The 10,483-nt window shown below is 38.6% G+C and overlaps 1 long non-coding RNA gene across 1 annotated transcript in view; it reads right to left on the reverse strand.

The window, feature by feature from the left end:
* Positions 1-625: 625 nt before the first annotated feature.
* The window catches only part of LOC134484544 (uncharacterized), a 27,306-nt gene continuing 17,448 nt past the window's right edge, over positions 626-10,483 (reverse strand). Inside the window, exon 3 of the long non-coding RNA XR_010061985.1 lies at positions 626-1,571. This is a non-coding gene — a long non-coding RNA (uncharacterized LOC134484544). The remainder of the gene's footprint in view (positions 1,572-10,483) is intronic.

Below are 10,483 nucleotides of genomic sequence, written 5' to 3' on the forward strand. Positions count from 1 at the left end.
CTGAGATTTCAGGTGTTCTGTCAAACTACTAGTGGATCATAGCAATTGTTTCTTTGTGGAGGCTCTCAGAGCTATGAGTTTTCCTCTTAGCATTTCTTTTTTGTGTTCCCAAGTTATGCCTTCATTTTCATTAAATTCAAAAGTGTCTTTAATTTTTTCTTTATTTCTTCCTTGAACAAGTTCTCCTCGAGTAAATCATTCCTGAGCTACCATGTATATGTGGGTCTTTGGTTGTTCTTGTTGTTATTGAAGACCATTCTTAGTGTTTAGTGATCTCATAGGATGCAAGGGATTAATTCAGTCTTCTTGTATTTGTTGAGGCCTGTTTTGTGATGGATCATATTGTCAGTTTTGGAGAAGGTACTATGTGGGACTGAGAAGAAAGTGTCAGGAGCCATGACTGGACAAGCTAATAACTGGCAGGTGATCATCCTCAGATGAACAGCATCGGATTACTTTATAATCCACAACTGGTACACCCTTATTAAGCAAGGCTGTAATGGATTCATTTTGGGAAAGTTTCCTGCTATTAAAATGCTATTCCTGTTGTTATTATTAGACATATATAACAATAATTGAGTTATAGCACCTTTGGAGCACATCTCTGCAGGCCTATGAAGTTGTACTGTCCCATAGTGTTAGTATACAGACAAGTAGATGAATTCTTTAGTCTTAATAACGATCCTACAATAATTCTTAAAATTATATCAATGGTTATTAAGTTCTTTTATAGTGGGACTGCTATAAGTCTCTTTCTATTAGTCAAAATTCCAGTGACAACTCTGCCAGTCTCCCAGGTGTCACCATTTAATTGTTCTGAGAAAGTAAACAGACTTAATCCTACTCAGAACACATTCCAAGAGGTTCCAAAACAGTTATCAAGAGTCAAACAAAGAGATCAAACGATTTGGTACAGGTGAAAGGACACAAGATAAGATATTGACTGGGTTTTTCAATATATAACTTCACTAACAACTATGGTTTAGGATCTTCAGTGAGCCTGTGGAGCTGACACTCGTGATGAATGTTTAGCCAGATAATTACTTCTGATGGATAATCGTGATGTCATGCCCCACCACCATGATGTCATGTCCCACACCCATGATGTCCCGCCCCCTTCCCAGTGATGTCATGCCTGAGTCCCTTGCTAGAATGGTTGCATCTATTCACCAGGTAGCATTCTGAATGCTGCCCTGGAACCACACTCCTCCAGGCTCTTACCATTTATACTCCCTCCTTCTATCCTCTCCCCTTCTTATCTGAGAGAGTGGAGGACCCCTCTGGGTTCACCCTCTCCCCTGGCACATCAAGTCTCTACTCAACTAGATTCATCGTCTCCCACCAGGTCCTGAAAACGCAGCCCAGGTAGGAGAACAGGATCCACAGACAAGCGACTGTGTTTAGTGACCCCACCTGAAGATCATTGTGCTCCTCTGTCTCTGCCTGCCCTTCCCTCAGCCCTTCAGTGAGACTCACTGAGCTCCATTCGATATTTGGCCGTATGTCTGTGCACCTGTGTCAGTCGGCTGCTCCGTTGAGTCTTGCAGAGGACAATAATGCTACCCTCCTGTCTGCAAAAATAAGAAAGGACCATTAATAATGTCAGGGTTTGCCGTTTGCCCATAGGATAAGTCTCACATCCGGCCACTTACCTTGTCGCCATTCCCTCATTTCCTCTTCCATCTCTGTACTTGTGTTTCTTATAGAGAGGACAAATTCTGGGTCAAAATTTTGGGAGTGTGTTTGGGTTATTATCCTTCCACCTTGGGTCCTCTGTGGCTATGGAAAGTGACCATTTCAGTACCCGTATCCCCACTGCTACGAATCTCAGCTAAAGTCACCCTCATGGATGCTGGGGTAGCCTCACACATCCCAGATTGCAGGCAAATAATACAGATATCACCCACCCTGGACAGTCACTGATTTCAGTTTATTCTCTTGGCCCTCTGTCCCTCTTGCCCGTCTCTCCCAAGAAATGATTCTCAAACCCCATTTCCCTTCCCATCCTCTCACCACCCAATCCTTTCCTTCCATCTGCCTACTCTCATTATTTTATTCATCTTTCTGAGTGAAATTTAAGCATTTTCTTAGGCCTTTCTTCTTGTTTAGCTTCTTTGGTTCCGTAGATCGTAGCTTGTGAATTCTGTACTTTATGGCTAATACCTTCTTTTAAGTGAATATGTACATGTTATTTTGTGTCTCAATTACCTCATTCAGAACAATACTTTCTCATTCCATCTACTTGACTACATCCTCACAATGTACTTATTTTCATAGCTGCATAGTATTCCATACTATAAATGAACCACATTTTCTGTAGCCATTCTTTGGTTGAGGGGCATCTGGGTTATTTCTATTTCCTTCTTATTATGAAGAAAGCAGTAAGGAAACTTATGGAGCACATGTCCTTGAGGTATGGCAGAGGTCTTTTCAGTTATAAGGCCAGGAGTAGTATAGCTAGGTATATATATATATATATATATATATATATATATATATATATATATATATATATATATATATTGGTTTATATGCAACTTAAACAAAGTTTAACTCCATGTGTAGCTCACAAGTTAATGTGAAATGCTGAGGGCAGAATTTTTTACACTTCAGTTTGCTTATATGGTGAATCACTTTGATCGATTTTCATAGACTGAACCACTCCTGCAGCTACAGGAGGAAGCCTACTAGATGGCACTGGATGGAATATTCATGTGTCCTTGGATTTTGTTTTCTATAATTTTACCTAGTATTTTTTCCACCTATGTTCTTAAGGGAAGTTCGTCTGAAATTCTTGCTGTGTTAAGTCCTTTTGTGATTTAGGTGTCAGGGTGACTGTGCTGTCAAGGAATAAGTTTGGCAATTTTCCTCCTGTTTCTGTTTTTTGGAGTATGTTGAGAATTCTTTGAAAATCTGGTAGGACTCTGTGCTCAAACAATCTGGCCTTGTGGCTCTTTCAGTGGGGAAACTTTTAATTACTCTTTTGTCTCTTTAGGTGTTGTAGAGCTATTTACATAGTTTATCTTACCTCAGTTTACATGTGGTCAGTGTTATCCATCTACAAAATCATCCATTTCATTCAGAGCTTCAATTTGTGTAACCACCAGGTTTCTGAAGTGAGACCTAAGGATTTTGTGACTTTCATCAGTGTCCATGGATGTGGCTCCCTGATCATTTCTGATTTGGATGCTATTTCTCCTCCTAATACATTATCTGTCTTAGGGTTTGTCTGTCTTGTTGATGTTCCCAAGGAACCAGCTATTTTTTTTTTGTTGATCTTTGTATTCTTTGTTTCTGATGTACCACTTTCACCCCGAGTCTGATTATTTCTTGCTGTCTCCTCCTTTAATATGTATTTGCTTCTTTTTATTTTAGAGACTTAGGGTGTGCTGGGAAGTTGCTAGTGTTGGTTCTCTCTGTTTCTTTATGAAAGCCCCTTGTGCTGCATATGCATTTTCCTCTTAGCAATGCTTTCCTTATTTCCCTTAAGTTTGGAGAAGCTGTGCCTTCATTTTCTTTGAATTCTAGGAATGCTTTTTTTTATGTCTTCTCTGAACGGATGGCTCTTCAGTTGCGAGTTATTGAATTTCAATGAGTTTATACACTTTTTCTTATTGTTGAAGTCCAGTTTTAATCTATTGTCATCTGAGAAAATACAATGGTTAGCACAGTCTTTCTGTATCACTTGTGGCTTTTTTAGAGTGTGAGAACATGGTCAGTTTAGGATAAGGTTCCATGAGGTACTGAAAGGAGAGTGTTTACTTTTGTATTCAGGTGAATTATTATGTAGATATCAGTGAGGTCAACTTAATTGAACCCCGTGTTAGTTACATCATTTTTTTTTTAATTTCTGTCTCAATGGCCTGCCCTTGGTAAGAGTAGGACATTGATATTCCCTACTACTCATTTGTGAGGTTCGATTTGATATTTAAGCTTCAGCAATATTGCTGCCTTTGTCTTTGGCATATAGACATCTAGAATCGAGATGGCATTTTGGTGGATTTTTCTTCTGATGCATATGAATTGTCCTTCCCCAACTCTATTGATTACTTTTGGTTGCATGTCTGATTTGCTGGATGTTAGAATATCTACGCCATTTGTTTCTTGTGTCTATTTGCTTGGAAAAGCTTTTCAAACACCTTTGTATGAGGTTGTGTCTATCTCAGTTGCTGGATTGTGTTTCTTGAGTGCAACAGAAGGATAGATCCTGTTTTTAAATCCATTGTGATAGCCTGTGTTCTTTTACTATTGAGTAGAGGCCATTAATGCTTAAAGGCATTAATGATAAGTGATATTTAGTTCATTCTATTTTGATGTTGTCGAAGCATGGTTATTTTTTTTTTGATTTCATGTTTTTGGTTTTTGTTTTTTCGATTGGGATGTTTGAGTGTGTATGTGAGTATTAGATATGTTCTGTAGGGTGCATGGCTTTTTTTGTTAACATGTTTTGTTTTTGTTTTTTGGAGGAGCTGTTAGAGTATGTGTGTGAATATGAGAACACTTCTGTAGGTTATGCTGTGCAATTATTAATTTCTAGTGGGAGGCAGGGATGGTTCAATTTCTGAAAATCCATCAATATAATGCACTACCTAATGAAAATAAAAGAAAAAAATCACATGATAATCTGATTAGATGCTGAAAAGGCTTGCAAAAATATTCGAAACCCTTTTCATGTTAAAAGGATAAGAGCGAGCAGGGATACCAGTCCTATGCAGAAACATAATAGAAGCAATGAGCTGCAAGTCGGTACCCAACATCAACCTAAATGGAGAGAAACATAAAGCAATTCCATTAAAGTCAAGGACAATGTAAGGATGCCCACTATCAGTAGAGTATTTGAAATTCTATCCATGGTAAAAGAATGGTTCAAATTTGGTTCTAACATGGAGTATGGCCAAGACCTGAGAAGGAGAAATGGCATAGAGATTTAGAACTCCTGGGTTATGGCCCACTCTTCAGCACAGTCTCATTGGGCATTGGTGAGTCATGAACCCAACGAGGACTTCATGCAGAGTGTTGCTCGGTTATACCACTCATATCTCTCTTAATCTAAGAAGTGCATGGAAATCCTCATGGAGATTCCCACCACTCACAAGGCAGCACCATTGGTATTGGCAATAACAGTGGTCAAGGTCATTTAGGGATTGCCTCTGGGGCAGATCAGTGCTTCCATCATTGCCTGAAGAAATGTACAATGGTCAGAGACGACCACAACCCTTAAAAAGCTTTTGGGAAAATAAAAGTGTTCGTGAAGCTGGCTAAGATGTTTTCACTACTGTCTCTGATGTAAAATATATATATATATACATATATATACATATATATATATACATATATACATACATATATATATATATATATATATATATATATATATATATATATATATATATATATATATATATATATATATATATATATGGAACAATTTGAAGTTCGGAAAGGCTGGGACCTTTTAAGGTCAGGGATCAAGAACAATGGTGGTACAGGTAATGGTGTGACTGTCACAGAAGCTGGACTGTTGATGACTGATTTCTGACCCAGTTTTACCCTCAGCTTCCTGATAAGATTTAATAAGGATTTCCAATCACAGACGTATATTCTGATCATTTAAAGCAGATATGACGTTTTTATACAGATGTTTAGATTTCTTTTTTTTTTTAAGATTCTTATGAGGGTACTTTTAATGATAAATAATACAATACTTAACCATTGCTCTAGAAATTCAAATTGCTGCCTACAGTGAAGGGAAACCAACTGAAAAAAGTACTTTGTTTGTTCTTTGTTATTTTATAACAAATTGCTTACTTATGAAGTTACGTTGGCCTTGGGAGTAATTTGTTTTCTCTACGTGTATTATGTAATACTAGGTCTCATACAGTGTTGGGTACCACTTTTTTCACCATCAAGCAGGAGAAGAAAATTAGTACATGTTCACATTTGCAATTTTTAACGGCTTGAAAGATTTCACTAGGATATCAAAGCTACTTGTTGTGGTTTGCCCTGAAGTTATCTGTATTTTGATGCTAAATCCACTGGCCCAAGGATAGTTGCCTAGTCTTGTACTCAGAACTCAGGTGACTTCACAAGAACCACCTCCCATTGAATTTGTAAAGTACATGTGGGGGGCAGGAACAGGATAGAAGGAATCCTGTCATTAGAGGAGAAGGAAGGATGGGTGGGAGAGATGTTTGAAAGGAGAGGAGGAGACTAGAGGAAAAGGGAGAGACAGGAAGAGGAGAGGGTGAGAAGCCATTGAAGGTGAAGTCAAGATTCTGCTCTCTGTATTTACAGGTTGGTATTAATTCCTAAGGGATAGATGGTAAAGTGCTTTGTTTGTTTAAGTGGGCAATTATATCTTATTAATTGGGTCAAAATTATTGTGTTGTGTGTTCTTTTACATGAGGGTTTGAGGATAGGAAAGTGTGTGGCAGCAAGAGACACTGGGCAGCCAAGGAGTGGGAATGTGTTTTCCCAAAGATATCTACCAGATATCATGGGACAATATGGTGCCAGTGCTAGCGGGGTAAAAGGCAACATTACTTTTTTCTTTTCTCTTTTTACAACAGATCATGAACCAAGGTGATGATCAAGAATCCAATAGCAATCCTTAGAGTTTACTGAAAAGTTTTATTTTCTAAGTAAGAGGACACAGGCTCTATGTTAAGGCATGTGATAACTTAAGGCCAGGAATTCAAACAATGAAAAAGCGAAGCAGCCTGTACTGACAGGCTGTAGGTCCGCTGCTCTGTGATAAGTAAGGGCAGCTCAGAGAGTTAAGAGATTAAAGCTGCTTTTTAAAGAAAGTTGTTTAGAAAGTTTTTCAGGATACTCATATTCTTTTTAAGGTGGGCTCCAAGTGAATTTTGGGATTAAATCCTAGCTACACAAGGTACTTCATTATTAAAAGTATTATTAAAAAGTGATAAAATTTGGTTTTAGAAAGAAGAGTGTAGGGACATTTCCTGAAACAGGGGGGATTTTCATAAAAGCTTCAGAACTTAGATAAGGAAAAATTAGTCACTACCACCAAGTTGAGAGTTGTGATAAATGTCTGTAACAGCAGGCACAGTGAATGCAGACATATATTGTAGAAGTTATTAAGGTTAAAGAAAAATCTGTGGCTCCGGGTAGAGAGCTTAAGTGATGGATATATTTTGGGCTAAAGCCCTGAGTTTTAAGTTGCATATTGATTTTAGAATTGATAGAATGTTGTGGTTTGCCTTGAAATTTTCTGAATTTGTTAAATAAAGGCAAGAGTGTGAGATTTGGACAGAGGGAAAAGTCAGGAGCAAGAGGGGGATTAGATTCAGAGAATAGGGTTAGAGAGAACAGTTGCTGACAGTTGAGCCAGTGGAACCTGAGCAGGAGGGGGAGAGGATGGAACAGTTGGGAGTGTGAAGGGAGGAGAAGGAAGCAAGGAGGAGAAGGGAATGGTTTAGAGATAGGATGGGGAACTGAGAAGAGTTAGAAGAGACAGGAGATGGAGATAGGGGAGGAGAAGGAAGCTAGGAGGAGAAGGGAACGGTTTAGGGACAGGATGGGGAACTGAGAAGAGTTAGAATTGACAGGAGATGGAGAGAGGGGAGAAGCTAGGAGTCTTTGTAAGAGGAAGAGAAACTAAAGCATGAAAGGGTTGATATATTTGGGAGAGTGAGTAAAGAAAGAGAGAGAGAGAGGAGAAGCAAGGAGTCGTTGTGGGAGAAGCTGGAGACTTGGTAAATATAAGGTGCAAGGGATAGATGGTACCGGGCTTTGTATGTTTAAGTGGGCAATTATATCTTACCAATTGGAAATAAGATTATTGTGTGGTGTGTTTTTATATGTAAGAGTCTCACTGTAAGAAAGTGTGTGGCTGGGCTGTGTTTCTGCCAAGATATCCAGCAGATATCTGGGGCACTGAGGTGTGGAACCCAAGCAGGGTAAACCAACCAGAGAAAAACATTTACTGTTTCATTTTTATTTTTTATTTTTTATTTTTATTAATTTTTACAACAACAATAGAAGGTGCTTAAGTTTGTTTTAAGGAGAGTAAAGAGACTACCTGAATCACGTGGTGATTTTCATCTGTGGTTTGAAACTTAGGGAAAAATTGGTCTTATTTTGCAGTTTGTGTCTGACACTGATATCTGGGAGATAGAATTGTTTCTAGTTGAGACTTCATCATCTCAGTCTTTTCACTAGTAATAATCTGAGTTCCATTCCTTGACAGTGACCTTTTAGATTTCTGAATCAGTAGGTGTGATTAGGTGGCAGATTTCTTTACTTTAGTTTCTTTTATTTTTTTAGCAAATTTTATTCCTTTTTTCAATTGGATAATTCTATATTTACAATTCAAATGTTATTTCCTCCCCAATTTCCGGCCCATAAGATCCCTAAACTGTCCCTCTCCCCATTTCTACAATGTCCCTTACTGCTCCTTGACATTCCCTTGAACTGGGAGTCAAACCCAGGGAGGATGAAGGGCTTCTCCTGTTGAAGCACAAAAAAGCCATCCTTTGCTACATATCCAGTTGGAGCCATAGGTCTGTCCATTTAGTCTTTGAATATTGGTTTAGACCCAGAAAGCTCTGGTTCATTGGCATTGTTGTTCTTATGGGGTTGAAAACCACTTCAGCTCCTTTAATTCTTTCTCAAAATATACCAACAAGAGGTCTGTTTTCAGTTCACTGGTTTGCCACTTGCATTCACTTCTCTGCTTGACAGGTTCTTCCTGTGTCTCTCAGGGAAGATCTATATCAGCTTCCTTGCAGAATGCATTGCTTAGCTTTATCAACATTATCTAGTTTTCGTGGCTAGTAAATATACATTTGTTGGCTCATACAGCTGGTTAGGTGCAATTTTAAAATGGATTCTGCACAACTAGGTCAAGATTTTATAATCCACAAATGAATATGACCAATAGACTCCCTCCTTTTCATATGAACATATTGGTATTGAGGTTTTAGTGGACCTAAAGCCATTCCTCTCACTGCCGATCCTTCTGAATATTGTTTGGCCTGTAGAAATAATCATGGTAGAACATCCATAACCCTCAAGTCTGGGACTGGGAACACAGGAAGGTAGATATGTGAGAACTGATATCTAATGGGACTAGAGAACTGCATTCTATACTCCATGGTGTTTTTTGCATTACTGATTTCTGGTAATTTTTGGATAAATTAAGGTTTAGGGAGTTTATTCTTTGAAGTAGGTACATAATATTTAAATTATTATACTGTATAGCTGAGTCCCCTTTGTTGAAAAAATCATTTAAAAAATTGGAATTGGAAAACAGAAGTTTTGAGTACACATTCAGGAATATATTTATAAAGTCCCCTATCAAGGAATGTAAAATAAGAAAATGTAATGTGAAATTCATTCAATTAAGGTCTGTAGAAAAAATACTGGCTTGTGGAAAACATAGAAAACCTAGGAAATTGAATTGTATGTCAGAGGAATGGAATTGGGAATAAAATGATTGTCCAGAAGAATCTACTTCACCCCATGTTCCTAGATCTTTTCTCTGTATGCCCAGTGCCTGACCTTCTACATTTACAGCATGTATACACTAATGAAGCAAGAAGTAGTTTCTAACTTTAGGGAGATGTAGTATGTAAAGGTGTCCATTGTATAACCAATTCTATATGGGTGATCCCCTTCCCATCCTCCCCCCATTACCTCCAGCCCCCCAACAATCACGTTCACTGGGGATTCAGTCTTAGCAGGACCCAGGGCTTCCCCTTCCACTGGTGCTCTTACTAGGATATTCATAGATGCCTATGAGGTCAGAGTCCAGGGTCAGTCCATGTATAGTTTTGGGTAGTGGCTTACTCCCTGGAAGCACTGGTTGGTTGGTATTGTTGTTTATATGGGGTCTCAAGCCCCTTCAGGGTCATCCAGTCCTTTTTGTGATTCTTACAATGCAGTTCCCTTTCTCAGATCATTGGTTTGCTGCTGGCATTCACCTATGTATTTGCTGTATTCTGACTGTGACTCTCAGGAGAGATTTACATGTGGTAACTGTCAGTCTGAATTTCTTTGCTTCATCGATCTTTTCTAATTGGGTGACTGTATATGTATAGGCCCCATGTGGGGCAGGCTCTGAATGGGTGTTCCTTCTGCCACTCATTTGATCTTTGCCTTCCTATTCCATGCCAAGTGTATTCTGGTTCCACTTTTAAAGAAGGAGTGAAGCATTCGCATTTTGATCATCCGTCTTGAGTATCACGTGTTCTTTGCATCTAGGATATTTCATGCATTTGGGTTAATAGACACTTATCAATGAGTGCACACCATGTGTGTTTTTCTGTGATTGGGTTACGTCACTCAGGATATTTTGCAGTTCAATCAAATTGCCTATGAATTTCATGAAGGCATTGTTTTTGATAGCTGTGTAACATTCCATTGTGTAGATGTACCACATTTTCTTTATCCATTCCTCTGTTAAAGGGCATCTGGGTTCTTTCCAGCTTCTGGAAAGTATAAATAAGGCTGCTATGAA

The sequence above is a fragment of the Rattus norvegicus genome (assembly GCF_036323735.1).
Source record: "Rattus norvegicus strain BN/NHsdMcwi chromosome Y unlocalized genomic scaffold, GRCr8 chrY_unlocalized_1, whole genome shotgun sequence".
Classification (NCBI taxonomy): Eukaryota; Metazoa; Chordata; class Mammalia; order Rodentia; family Muridae; genus Rattus; species Rattus norvegicus.